This window comes from Zosterops lateralis, assembly GCF_965231275.1.
Source record: "Zosterops lateralis genome assembly, chromosome: 1".
NCBI classification, from domain to species: Eukaryota; Metazoa; Chordata; class Aves; order Passeriformes; family Zosteropidae; genus Zosterops; species Zosterops lateralis.
Window position 1 is genome coordinate 148,651,245 of NC_139762.1, and position 14,492 is coordinate 148,665,736.

At 44.1% G+C, this 14,492-nt stretch overlaps 1 protein-coding gene across 4 annotated transcripts in view; it reads left to right on the top strand.

Moving 5' to 3' along the window:
• Positions 1–14,492, top strand: part of ZHX2 (zinc fingers and homeoboxes 2) — a 74,637-nt gene that overhangs the window by 49,229 nt on the left and 10,916 nt on the right. The window lies entirely within an intron of this gene.

Sequence of the window (14,492 nt, forward strand, 5' to 3'; positions counted from 1 at the left end):
AGGTTAGATATGAGAGGTCATGGCTGATGAATGCTCCTCTGAGATCTGGTTTCAAATCTCTTGCCATCTCCAGCCTAACTGATGACACTATTGTTTGTCCCCTTCCTGATTCTTATTTGGATTTTGGGGTCAGATGACTTCAAATAATCAGCTCTTGCTGTGGAAAGTGGTTTTTTCTAAACTTCAGAAACCGCTGTGTAATTAAATTTTCACATAAAGCTTCAGGAGAAATAACCCAGGACCACTCCGGTGTGGGTTGTCACAGTGTTATCCTTGCAGGTGATAACAGAGGGAGGGAATGTTTCTGAGACAAAGTGGAGAGGAGGAAGTCCTGGGGAGCTGGCTTGTGGGTCAGTTTTGGATTGCCCGTAGTTACACAAGAGGGTTTGGCTACATGGCTAGCTTGAGGACTAGCCAAAGACAAGATCTTCGCTTCCAAGTGTGTGGGGATGCTGAATTGCTGAAGTATTCATCAAAGAGCATGGGCAGGGGGCGTGTTTAGAAGGAAAATGTGTAGTTGCAGGGACAAGCCTGAGAGCCTCACTGGTGTCTAGCTGGTCCTGGCAGAACATCAGGGAGCTTGTGGGTGCCCTGCCTGCCTGCCCTCCACACTGGCCAGGCTGCCCGCAGCAATGGCAGGTCTGTCTGTCTGTCCTCCAGAAGGAGATGCCCTCAGTGAGCATCCTGCTGTTGCATGTGGAGACCACCTGAGAGCTTGGCCTAGTTGCCTGAATTCCACTCCCTTCTGGTGTGAAGAATGATTTGGGGACCACAAAGGTAATATTTTGTGCTGTTTAGGAGACATAATACATTGATTGGGTTTTACAAAGCAAGCAAACCAACCAATCTGCAGATGCTGGAGCAGCTGGTTAGCAGTGGGAGCTGGGACAGGTTTCAGCAGTGAGGCTGTGGAAGTGCTGCCTCTCCTCTGTGGAAGTGCATTTGGTTCCCAGGAGTGTCAGGATTGCCAGGATGGCAGTGACAGCCCGAGCTTTGCAGCAGGCTCCTTCCCTGCCCTCCTTTCCTGTGCAGAGAAGTCTGTGGAGGAAAGCACGCCTGGTGCTGGTGGGTTGCCATGGAAAGAGCTGCCACGTTGCACAGAGTTCACAGCAGAGTGTTTGGTGGCTGTTTTCTTTTCGAGAGAAGAATTTTCACAAACGTTTTAAAACCCAGTGACCATCTAAATTAACGCAAGCTGGTCACAGAATCAGTCTCTTGAAATTGTGTTATTAAGGAATTTTTTTGTTGTTCCTTCCCTTGGAAGGAGCGCACATGTGTTTTGGCAAACAAATACTGAATATTAGTGTCACACTGGATTTTGATGACTGGATGGTTGGAGCCTGTTTTGCAGCTCTGAGGAGAGAGCAGGAAGGAGGAGGGTTTGCTAGAGGCAGTGGGGGTGAGCAAAAGCCCTGGGCACACTGCTGCAGGCCTGGTTCTGGCATCCCAGAAAACGGAAGAGAAGAAACCAAGTTTTAAAAAATTCTTAAAAAAAAGATTTAAACAAATACCCTTCAGTGAGAAACTGTTTTATGGAGCATTTCTGCTCCTTTTCTGCGTTTCTCAAGTATTGCTCAAGCATCATTGTTAGAGTTTCTTCATCTGGAGGAGCTATGAAGTAGCCCTAAGGGAAATCCAGGCACCAGGGAGACAGAGAGGCTGATGCCTGTGCTGACTCCAGCTCTGAGCCAGGGCTGGGAATAGTGAGTATGCTGGGATTAAAACATATGGGAGGAGGCAACTGCCAAGTACTTTGTCACACTTAGGTGTTCTGATGGCAAACCCCTTCCACTGGTTGGAAATAAATGATTTGGAGGTTTAGCCAGTTCTTCTCTTCTTGTTGTTTTCCTTGGCATTTTATTCCTCAATATAGTAAAAAGTTCTCCATGTGAAACATGGTTCCTTTTGTGGCTTGGGATTGTAAGGGGCGTTCCAGGGGTGTCTTGTGCCAAGCATCCAGGCCATGGATGGTCCAGATCAAACTTAAGTTATGAAAGTAGGAACTGGTTTGATTAGTATCCCTCAATGCTTAAAATGAGGAGTAGAAGAAACAAAACATGTCCTCCTTTGTATCATGTGCTGTGGGAAAAGTCTCCAGAGGCATGGATTGTGCTAATCTCATTGTATTTACAACTGTGTCAATTTCTACTGTTTTTTAATACATACCAGGTCTTACTTCCAATGATCCTTTTCACTGTCTTTCACTGTATGTTTCCAGAGGAATCCCTAGTTCTTTTTAATTAGGATATTAACTAGTGTGTGAATGATTCAATAATCATTTCCTCTTTGTATTTCTGGAGTGAAATGAAAATGCAGAGACATTTGCATCCTGCTAAATCACACTTTTTTCCAGCAGTATAGTGTTGGGGCATGCTCATTCTCTGTCCCCTACATTCCATATTGGCATCCTTCCCCAGAGCTCCAAGGTCCTGGCAGCTCCTGTCCTGGCCTAGGGACACTCATTTCGAGGGCCAGTTGAGGGAAAGGTAGGACAGGTTGGATTCAGAGCTTCTGCATTGAGAAAAAAGTTACATTTATATAGTCATATATATATTAAAAGTTTTATTTTTATATATATATATACACACACACACATGCACACACAGGTTGGCAGATGAAACACAAACAGAAATGTTGCACAAAGGAATCACATGTTATTAGATGAGATAGATCAGTCTACCAAGTTTCTGGCTTCTTGAAGACAGGCATTTCCCTGGTAATTGGAGACCCTTATATTCAGGTGGTCTTGTAGTATCTACGTGGAAAAAGTTGTGCAGAGATTGAGGGCAGAGCTCTGGCACTCACTCAGACTCATCCTTGCAGCAAGTCTGGGTAGAGGTCACCAGAATTGAAGGTTCCCAAAAGCTGTGACTGCTCCCCGTGTCCACTGACCTGCAGCACTTGGAAAGAAGGATCTCACACTGGGGAGGGAGACAATGTTGGGATTTGGGGTTTGTGGGTTGCAGCCATTGGAGCAGCGTTTCTAACCCGGCTACGGAAACCCAACTCTGTGTGGCAAGGGGGAAGGATTGCATTGTGTGCTCGACTTCTGGCACAGACAAAGGTCCTTTGTGGCTGTGCCAAATTCTCCCGGCAGCAAAAGTGTTACTGTGCACAGAGGGCAGTGGCTGTGCCCTGTGACAAATTGCAGCAGCCACGGGTGCTGCAGGGAGGAAGAGGAAGCTCGTTTGATCCCGTGATCTCCAGGGGGAAAATGGCGTTTGTGTGACTGTAGGGACACTTAAAGTGTTGATACCCACCTGAAACCTCAGCCTCCTGTGTGGCAAGACAGGCCTTTCCCTATAAGTAAGCACAGTTTTGAAAGGCTTTCTAACTCTGGGGGTTTCGTTTGGCTTTTGGGGGGTTTTAATTAAAAAGTATATTTATAAGCAGTGATTTTTCCTAAGGAAAATAAATATTTGATTGGGAGCATATTTGTTGGACGGCTGAGGAAATTAGATTAGTGTCACTTGGTGAATAACTTCAAACAGCTTTTGATTTCACACTTCATAGGGTGTAGACATCTGGAACATCAGTGATGCTTCAGCTGGTTTCTGATGGCAGACAGGAGTTGGTGTCTTGGTCTTGTATTAGATGCCTTAAATGCCCAGTAAGCTGAGGAAAGTGTTATGCAATCTGCAGTGAAGGGAAAGCATGCAAATGTTTCAAAAGGATCTTGCTGGACTTGCTATTTATTGTCTCTCAGCCTCTTCTGTGGAACATGTGGTAGGTTCTCTGTCACACAGTTTATAGAGTTACACTAAAACAAAGTGGTTTGTATATCTGTGAGGACTGGGTGCTTAGTAAGAGAAGGAGAGATAATTACAAATTGAAAACAAAGTGCTGAGATAAAACTTGAAGGTAATAAGGGGGAAATTATGTGTAGGGTGATCTGAGTGGGAATTGCAAGAGATGAAGTATAGCAGATACAGTAAAACAACTTCAACAAGCACAGGCACAGTATGTGATTAAAATGAAATAAAGCAGTGTAACTAAGCATCTTTTAGATGACCACTTTTTCAGCATTTGACTTCAGAGCCAACTGAGGAACTGACCAAGGAATAATGTGATGCATGCTAAGAATGCTCAGCTTGTATCACCAACAAGCAGAAAAAAATGTATGCTTTTGACTGAAGATTGTGTGGGTCAACTCATCCAGGGCCTCCAGAGAGAAAGAAGGGAACAAGTGTATCAATGGTGCCCACAGACTTTATGTGAAATGGGATTGTCAGAAGAAGATCTTTACATGGGAACCCTCCCTGAAATACTTGTTTTTTCCAGAATTTTGGCAAAAAGTGGAAAGGGGAAGAGTTCTTGAACTGTAGGACTCAAGCAAAGGAAGACTAGGAGGAATTGGTGTGGTTTGCTGATGATATGCTTTGCAGCAGCTGCAGAGGAAGGTAGCTTTTATTTTCTGTAAGGATGGGGAGGTTTAGCAACCTCAGTAGAGAAACTTCTCTTTTGTATATGTGCACCTGGCCCAGTGCGTGATTTTGGAGAGAAGGCAAAAGGGTTCAGACCTTTTATCTTTAGACTTTTGCTTCCTCCCATGAGCCTCTTGGTGAAAGTTGCGGTGCTTTTGTGACTTTGGTGCTTTTTGCTGGGATCTAGTCTAAGAGTAACAGCTGCTTTTGCAGGGGCTGTTAAATGTTTTCCACTTGTGAGCTGAGAGGGTAACCTGAATTCATTGGAGATTGGAGCAGTAACCAAAAACCTTGATGCAGTTTCCAGCCCTGCTGAAGACCTTAGGTAAGGCACGATTTTTGCACTCTGATGCCCAGTCTTGGTGGCTGCAAGCTGTAAATTGACTTGACCATTTAGCAAAGCCTCTACCATGTTCTCTTCATGCCTTAATTGCCCATTTGAGCAATGGGAATAATAGCAGTGCCTTAACTCACAAGCCTGCTGTGAGGTTAGGTATCTTAACAGCTGTAAAGCCTCCACATATTGGACCATTGGGTCTTCTGATCACCACAGGTCATTAACCATCTAAGGCAGACTCTTACATGAGGGGAAAGGACCTAAAAAAGAGACTTGTTTTAGGTGGTGGGTGGAAGTCATGTCTCTGCTTTTAGAGGAGAAAAGCCTCTAAATGTGGAACTTACGTTTTTCACGGTCTGATACAAGGCCACTTTTAAAACAGCCTTCTCTTTAAGCAAGTAGAGCACAACAAAAGATAATGTAAAATGCGACAAGAGTGAGTGAAAATTATTTACAGCAAGATATTAGCAGTGCCCCTCAGCTGAACCAAATCTGATCATCACCAGGAAGCCAAGGAGATCAGACTGGTGCAAAGCACTGCCTATGCAATTCTCCCAAGCATCTCACTCCCCTTAACCAGCAGCAGCCAACTTTCCCACTTGCTGCTTTTTGTCTCTGTCTTGGCTAGGAGATTGGGATTTGGCTATAGCCATGAAAAAATTGAGTCAGGTTCAAGAAAGGAGATGGCTTTTCCTAGCAATATCAGAGTTCATCTGTATCACAGGAGTGTCCTAATAGAGCAGGTCACTGAACTGTGTGAGTTAAGCCAACAGCTGACTCTTCGTGTGCTTAAAATTGGAGCTGCCCTGAAGTGCCTTGGACATCAGGTTTGTTTGGTATCTCCTGGCTGAGTTTGGAGGTCACTGGGTGTTCAGATCCTGTGAAATGTTGTGTGGCAGTTTCCAGAAGCGTTCTTGTTTTGAAAGTGGTGTGTCTAAATTCCTGCTTATGGAAGTGTTGAGGTGAAACGTTTCCATTTCATCACTGTGTGAGTATTCAGTGTGGTGGGCTTCAAGACACACCTTTGCACCCCAAACCCACCTTTTGGGCTTCTTCCTTCAATAGCATCCTGTACTGTAGCTCAAGAGTTTCCATTCAGGAAATGAATATTTTTTGGTTGTTACAGTTTATGAGCCAGACCTGATGTTTTAAAAGGCAAAATTACTGAGTACTGAAGCTTTTCCCAGTAGTCCAGAGGTTCAGATTTGTAAGCAGTGTCAGTCAAGACAAATTGAAGTGATGGCTGTTGAGTTCACCAATGTGTGGGCAGGTGGTTTGGGAAATGGGGACAGGAGAGAGCAGCAGTGCTTGTGGGCCACAGGTAGAACCATCCTGTGGGATGAGACATTATGCTGCTCTGCTTGTAGTGTGTTATCCTCCAATCCGTACGTCTCATTGGGGAATGTGAAGATACACAGAGAAGCCGTTGGGGAGGGAGGAAAGAGGTACAGTGATTCATCAGCTGTACAAATCACAAACCATCTGCTTTTTCTAACATATCATGAATGAGTCAAACAGGGAGCTGTGCAGCTATAGACAGACAGGTTACTAATGTTTTCTGTTAATTATTGAGCTCCTTCCTCTCTCTGGGGAGTTCCATAGACTCTTTCAGCACTGCAGTTGGGGTGAATGAGGCCAATGGAAAGGCTGCTTCCCATATTGGACAAATGGAGTTGGCCCAAACCTCCCACAGGTGTGTGTACTGCTTATCTCCTTCAGATACAACATGCTGGTGACAGAAGCTTCTTCTCTTTTCTTCTACCCTCAAAACAGTCTCTCCTTCCCCTCCACCAGGTCGTCTGGGCACCTTTTCCCGTTTCCTGCTGTGGTGTGTGCCATGTATGTGTTAGAGCCAAGACATGTGGGGCCTTAGGGCCACTTCCTAAGAAGTCAAAGTTCTTGGGATTTGTTTCTTTTGAGAAATTCAGAGCTCATTTCTACCTTGCAGCCTTGTAAGAGGGACACTTAGGATGTGCATGTGATTTTTATTTTGTTTTCCCCTTTGCGATTCACCAGCAAAAGTGTTTGAGTGCCTTGATAATTTTATTTGGAAAAAGTTGACACTCGACTGACTAAAGGCAGGGGTGCCATGGTTCTCAAAGCAGAAGAATTTGAGAAGGGAGACAAGTAGTGTAAGAAGTACTAAAGCAGGAAAAGTTCTGCACTATTACTTAAGTTTCGTAAGCAAAGTTAAAAAATCAAGTGTCTTGATTCTGTCACAGCTCATGTTCTTTCTGCTTTGGAAGAATTTAACTTAGAGTGTCTCTATAGTAACAATAAATCTGAAGAGGAAAAAAAATGTGATAATATATAAAATATATAGTTACACTGGAAATGTGTACAGCTGTTCCTTGTCTAGGTGGCAGTGTTATGGAATGACAGATGACATAAAGGAGAAAGTGGACCAGATGTTGCTGTTAAGATATTTGATCTAAACCAGTAAAAAATTATTACTAAACTGTTCTAAGCAAATACTTATTTTAACATACACACCCTTTCCTAGAAAAAATATTGCTCCTTAAAGTGTATCTGAAGAGAAGTTAAGCTGAACATTCCAACAGGATAAACTAGGGGGTTTTCTGCATAAAAGAAAAGATGGATACATCCAGGGCTTACCCCACTGAGCTGAAGGTAGTGTCTACAGATAATTTTTACTTTGTGTCTGTGAGTCTCTTGTCTCCTACCACATGATGCTGGATGAAAACTCAATATGAAAAATTATTTATATCCAGTGGCTTTAATTTAGTCCAATGATGAGAACTCAATGAGTTGCACACACAAGTAATTAAACTTATTAGAATGAGTGTTTTTATAGCTTTTCTATTTCTCTCGTTTTATAGCTTTTCTGTTTCTCTCGTCTTTATTTCTCTCTTCTGAACATGCAAGTACCCACCCTAGGAGTAAACACTAAACGCACCACTGATTAAAGGAGATAATTTTGACAGGGTGCATGACTATTATCTTAGAGCTTGCTGCCCCTGGAAGCCCCCAGTGGAGGTTGTTGGACAGAGGATCAGCCCCTCTGTGAGTGTTGAGAACATTTGCTGATATGTCTGACTGTATCTTGCATGGGTTGTTCGTGCATCGTCGTGCCTTAAGAGCTCAGTTTGTATTCCTCCTTCCCAAAGGAGAGGGCAAGCCCTCAGCAGGGCATCCACAATCACCTTCTGGGTTTTGAGAGCACAGTCAGGTGCCACTGAGATTTGGGGTCCCTTTTTGTCCTTGAGCATCCATGACTCCAGAGCAGGGCAGCAGCCAAGTCACACATTGATCAGGATATGGATGCTCGTGCGCCTCTGACACAAGCACACACTACAAAGGAAAAAAGCTTTTCCCAGATTTTACACCAGCTTCCCAGACCAGTGGGAGCTGCAACAATCACAGTTACCCACATATCCCATTTTATGTGCAAGCTGTGGGTTGCCAGCCCTTTTGTGGAGGAGAAAGCAGTGGCTGGGAAGCAAGGAAACCTGCATTTTGTCCCCACCTTGGTACTCCACTGTTCTCCCTCCTGCTCTGGTGTGTGCCCTCCTGGAGGACCATCTCCTGCCTTCACTGAGATTAAGGCCACTGTATGAGGTGGAATAAGTGACTGTTGCTACAATATAAGTATTTTTTCAGGGCATGAACCAGTTTGTAAAGTGCAGTTTCTAATCACAAGTAGATTTTTTCAGAAAGTAAAAAAGCTGCTGGGGCCTAATCCTGTTTTCAGTAACTGAATGAAGCCTGCACTTAAAAAAAGGGGAAAAAAAGTACAAGCCAGTGATTGCAGATTGGTACTTATAATAGAAATACACAGCATGCAATGTTCATCTTCCCTTTTTCTGGGAAGGGGTTGGCCTCTTGTGTTCGTACAACCATTTCCCCCACATCTTTGGCTTAGCAGCAGCTTGAATGAGAACATTTTAGTTCAAAAGAACAGCCTGTTAGCAATGTACTCTGAAATAAGCCTATTGCATGGTGCTGCCACACAGCCTATTCTGGTGAAGCTTACAAAGGTGGGGTTTTTTTTCCCAAAAATACCTGTGTTTTTCAGAGTAACTTTTTCTATCCCTACACAGCGGTCACATCATAGCTGAGCTGTTAATGTTAAGAGACAGCTTTCATGTGATTAATTTCATGATGCTGTTCTCCAGGATTTTCTACAGCTGTTGGTGCCTTTTAAAAACCCTTTCATTCTACCCTCAGCCCACCAAAACTTCTGATTCTTGTTTTATCTTTGTGTTTTTACAGAGTCTCTCAGTGACTGTGCTGTAGGGGGATGCTGAGCAGAGGTGGGATGTGCACTGGGTTTGCTTCTGGCTCCATTCATGTGTTGACATCCAGTTTCACAGGATGTGTTGCTGGGGAAGTCAGAAGTCCCAGAGGCAGTTTGGTTTGCTGATCACCTTTGAAAGGTGTGATTCTCTGATCTTTAAAAGAAAGAAAAATAATCAATTGCTGCTTTCCTGTAGAAAAATACTCATGGTCACGGCATCCTCTAACAGACATCTATGTGGGATTTTTTTTTTATAATTAGAAATGTCTGTACCAACATATGCAAATTTTCAATTTTATTTTTTTATGTCTGCAAAAATTATTGCCATAACAATCTGTATACCTCCCCTTTAATTGGGATTTATTCAGCTTACAAAAACTGTAGAAGTGTTGTAGCTCTGTGCTGGTCTGGCTTAAATGCTGTTTTAAAAGCTCTGCCTTAAATCACAAAACCTGCCTTTCTTTCTGTGTAGTTTTGGGGGTTATTTTTAATTGTTACAGTCTCATCATGCAGTAATACAGTATCATGCAGGAATTATTTGCCCTGGTTTGCTTCCAGTTATTCTTCTGCATGTAATTAAGCAATGTTTTAAAGTGTTTTATCACAGAGGAGAGCAACATGTTTTTTGCTGTGCTAGCTGATGTGCTTTTTGATATTACTGTAGCAGCTGCATGCTGAAAACAGTTGTAAGGAAGGAAGAACATCACCCTAGGCATGTTCCTTTTTTGCACCGTGAAATGTGTATCTCCCCTCTCATTCTTGTACCTGTAGGAGAAAAAATGTTACTGCAACTTTAATGAATGTGAGTTCAGTGTCTCTGCTGGGGGAGCAGGATGACAGCTCTGCCCTGTGCTGCTTGTGTTTGCATTGCTACAGTCTTTGTGGACAAAGAGTAGATGGTCGGGGGGGCTTGTGATGCTGTCAAGTAATATCAGTTAGTTTCTGCTGTGCTGTGAACATGAGCATGACTTCTGGGCAGCCATGCAGGTTGGAGTCGAGTGTTAAAATCCAAGACACTCAGAGGGACACAGCATTTGCATCCTGAGGGAAGTCAGGGACACACAGGCTTGGAGGGTTATGAGAGGAGATGGCTGAAGATATCCAGGAATGAGCAGTCACTGAGGTCCATCACAGTGTGGTTGGTCACACGTCCTGGAAGGGGTGCCAAATTCTTCAGCTCAGAAAAAAGGGTGGTGCAGGTTGCGTCTCTGCTTTAAACCAACCTGCAGTGTTTGCAAGGTGGTGATCAGCAGGGCCTGGCTGGTGTCCAAGGGCAGACCATGGCATCTCTGTTGAGAGTCGCTGAGATCCACTTACGGTGAGATAAAGTGGGATGGGATTCCAAAAGAATCCAGACACTGAACAATTTGTGCCCAGCAAGTCCTTGCCAGTGAGCTCTGTGCTGTGCACCTCCTCTGTTACTTCTGCTGTGTCCTCAAGGAATAAGGGGTCCTGAGGAATAAGGGGTGTGGGAAAGCTGCAAGGAGGAGTTTTTACCTTTGTAATATTAAATGTCACGTTCAGACAAGGGGGGTGTGGGTGTTAAATTGCAAGGGTGTAATTTGCTGATGCTTGTCCTGTGTAGCAGAGAGAATGCTGTTTGTGGAGACTGAGCTCCTAAGCAGTAAAGCAATAAAATGTTTCCACTCTCTTCAAACATCACCTAGCCATTGCAAATGAACACTGCTATATATTTGTGTGCTTATTTGCAGTTATCCTCATGCTGGTGGTTTTCCCACAGTTCATTTTCAAATGAGGCCAGGTGCTGGGAACTCTCTGCCAGCACAGGGCAGAGCAAACAATGCAGCAAGATGAAAAAATAAAGAAAGATTTTATTGGCAAATTACCCAAGTGTCCCTAAAGTGTTTGGGTTTTTTTGTTTGTTTGTTTGTTTTTAAAATAAAGTTTGTCTGTGAAAAGTAAAGATCCATTTGCACTGCCTGGGAGGTTCGACCTCTTTCAGCCTCTGTTTACTTTACTCCAGCCCTTGGCTGAAAGCAAGATGCAGCACAAAGCAGTGATATTTCTGATGTGCTTTTTCCTTTCTGCTAAAATAAAAAGTTTTCCATGTTTTTTAATTAGACATACCTTTAAATGTGGTTGTTGTTAGACAGCCTTTCCCAGACTCAGTCATGTTTTAGGATATGAGGGAAAACAAGCAGCATCCTCACCCTGTCTCCCCCCTGCCCTGCCACTTCTCCAGCCACAGTTCACAGGGTTTTGAATGATGCTTTGTGCAACTGAACTGTGTCCAGGTGCCATGGAAAATTCCTGCACTGCCACCACCTTGCTGCCACCACCTTGGAGGAGCTTGTGGGAACAGCAGTGCAGAAAAGGAGTTCAGTTTCTACCCACATATTTGCCTTTTGTTGTAGTGGAAGTAAAATTTAGCTATGTGCACAAGGTAAAGATGGGAGAGAGTGAAAAGATTTCACTATTCAGCAAGAGAAACCTTTTGGTTTTAACATCCCTTTGCTTGAACATTAGGTACAGTTACCTTAATGCTGATGGAAGGTGGCATTGCTGCACAGGCAAGCGTTTTCCACTGCCAGCCAGGCTTAAAAGCATGGTTTATTTTTCCTCTGTGATTCTCTGCCGTATCCCCAGTCTGGGGCCAGGTGACCAGGTAGGAAATGTGGCATTTCCTCAGTCATGAACAGAGTTGCCATTAGGATCCAACTTCATTCTCTTGTCAGATGGTCTGCAGCCGTTTTAACAGGGGTTGGATTGATCAGAGAACTGTGGCTGGATTATTTAATTATTTAAACAACTTTCAGAAATTAAGACAGCTTAGGGCCTTGCTCATAAGCGCTGTGACACACTTTTGGTGAAATAAGTTTAAAAGAAGGCATTGCTTCTAACTTGTGTGCTCCTGTCCTTTGCTGAAGCAAAGCAAATGGAAAGTTTTTGTTCCTGCACACAGGTTCTCTGTGGTTTGGTTTAAACCTCATTCACAATGACAGATTCTGCTTGGAGCCAAGTGCCTTTGTTTTTCACCTGGTTGCCTTTCGCTGCTTTGCACATTTGCTCATTTAAAAAGAAAGTTCAAAAAATTAGATTTTTTTTTTTTTTTCTTTCAACCCCCTGCAGTGTGGGGAGACAAGCAAGAGATGTGGCAGCTGAGCTGCAGGGATGAGGACTGTCTTCCCTTCCCATGCCCAGTGAGCTCACAAGGCAGTTGCTGACTGCAGCCCTGCACTCCACTGCTGTGGGCACTCCACAGTGGCAGCAGCCCAAAAAAAGAGGTTATTTGTCCATGGTCCTGTCCACAACAAAATATAAGGAGAACAGGGCCAGCTTTAGGGATAGAGATTGACCTGACCATGGTGCAGCCCCACATTGAATATCAGATGTGGATTTTGTCCCTTGAAGGAATGCATGTCCTGTGGACAGGGCTCAGGTGATAAAGTGCAGCTCAGGTTCCCATCAGGATGTGCCTGTTGCTAAGCCATTGCATTGGAGGAGCTGAAGTAGGATCATTTATCAGTTTTGTCAGGAGCAACACTGCATATTTAAAGCTGTCTGCTGGGGCTTTGATTTTCTGGCAAGTGGCTCATGTTTGAAAGCTGTGAGATGCTCTTGATGCTTTCTCTAATGTTCTGGGATGAGCTGTGGCAGTTCCTGCAAATGTACATGATGCACCTCCCAAGGATGTGTTTGGGGGGGATGTCCAGTCTTCTTTTGGAACTTTCTATTGTTTTATCCCAAATGACATCCTTGAGGTCCTGGAGAAGCTGCTGCTTGGAGAGCCCAATAAACTCTCCTTGTTCAGGTAAGTGTTGAGCTTCTCCTCCTCCCCATCATTCAGGGTGTGGGTCGAAGGGACAAAGACAGTCTGTAGCTATTATGAGTGCCCAAGACAGCACAACTTAGCCTAAAAGTACTTTGTTTCTTCTCTAAAAAGAAGCATTTGACTTGTGCTTGATTTCTGTGGTGCATCATGATTCTCACGTGGCAGAAAAAAACCTGCTCAAGAGTGTAGGGTTAGAAAGCCAGCAGTTAGACATGCAGAAAACCATTCTGTGGAAAGGAAGAAGGAAGAAAAGCAACAATCTGTACAATTTTCTAGAAGAACTGTAGCAGACAGATATTTTCATCTTTCCACACATTTATATATGTTTTGAAGGGACTTTGGCCCTTCCTGTGTATCAGAGCATCCTTGTTGGAGGCCAGTCCTCCTGTCCTCGTAAGAGGTGGGAGCTCAGTGCAGCAGAGAGCTTGCTGAGCTTCCAGAGACTGGTGAATTCAAAATATTTAGTCTGACTTTTAAGAAATCTTTGACTGATTCAAAGCTGTAACCTAGATGTTTCTCCTTCTCCACTCTTTCTCTTCCATTGCATTCCTTTATGTTCCTAGCTTTTTCTTCCTGTAGAGGCGAGGGAAAGTTCAGTGAAATATAAATAAGCCTTGCTCTGTTTTTGATGTCCTTTGAATTTTTCTTCCTTTTGCTGCTGTTGCCACATGAATTTTTCACGAGGTCATACATTAAAGCAGGAGCAGACCATTAGGTGCAGCTGTGGCCTGGGAGGGAAAGCAAGACTCAGAGGAGCATCATGAACCATGGCTCTATCTTCATTCCCCTGGCCCAGGACACTGCCTTGCACCTCCCTTCCCTCATCTAAGAAAGTCAGTATCACAAACGTTGTGAGATCTGCAGGGAAGAGTGAGATGACCTGATCACCTTCACCCTGTTTCCAGCACCAGCTGGGCTTACAGAGCCCATTTTGCCCCTTTCTCTTGTCTTCTCCCCTGTTTCAGCCAAATTTGTTACAAGGGGGAGAAGCTTCAAAGCTAATTCATTTTCTGCAAGCACAGTTGAAAATGGGTGATCAGGAAGATGGGCATTGGGACAGTCGTGTGTTTGTCTCTGGCTTCGGATTCCACCTGCAGTGGGATGCAGCAAGTCAGAGATGACAGCCAAAATATCTGTGGAAGGACAGTTGTGAGGTGATGAAGTAGAAGGGCAATTTTGAAGAAATATGTGGAAATTATAGAGAACATTCAGTGTGATCCAGTTTAATGGTCAATCAGCACAAATGTACAGAAAACCAGGCATCATTGCTTTCACTGTTCTTCTGTTTGTTTATCCTTAAAAGGCAAAAGGAAAAAAAAGGAAATAGGAAAGGAAATGTTGGCTCAGAGGGCGAGTGCTTTGCGGGATGGTGGTGACAGGGTTGGTGGCCCTACCTTAGGGGGAAATAGCAGTGGGTCATCCTGACTGAGGCAGAGCCATAAGCCTGTGGGCAGCCCCATCCCTGTACAGCTCAGCAGATATGCTGTATTTCCCAGGGAAGCACCTGGAGCTTCCTTGAAATGCACCCTTGAAAGTCATCCAGAGGCTCTGATGCTTCTGTGCAGGAGCATGCCTGGGCTGTCTCAGGGATGGGAGGTGCAGGGGTGCCAGTGGCTGTGAACACTGTGCAGTTGTGCAGAGGCATCTGCACCATAGTAAATAGTGCCTGCATGGGATCTT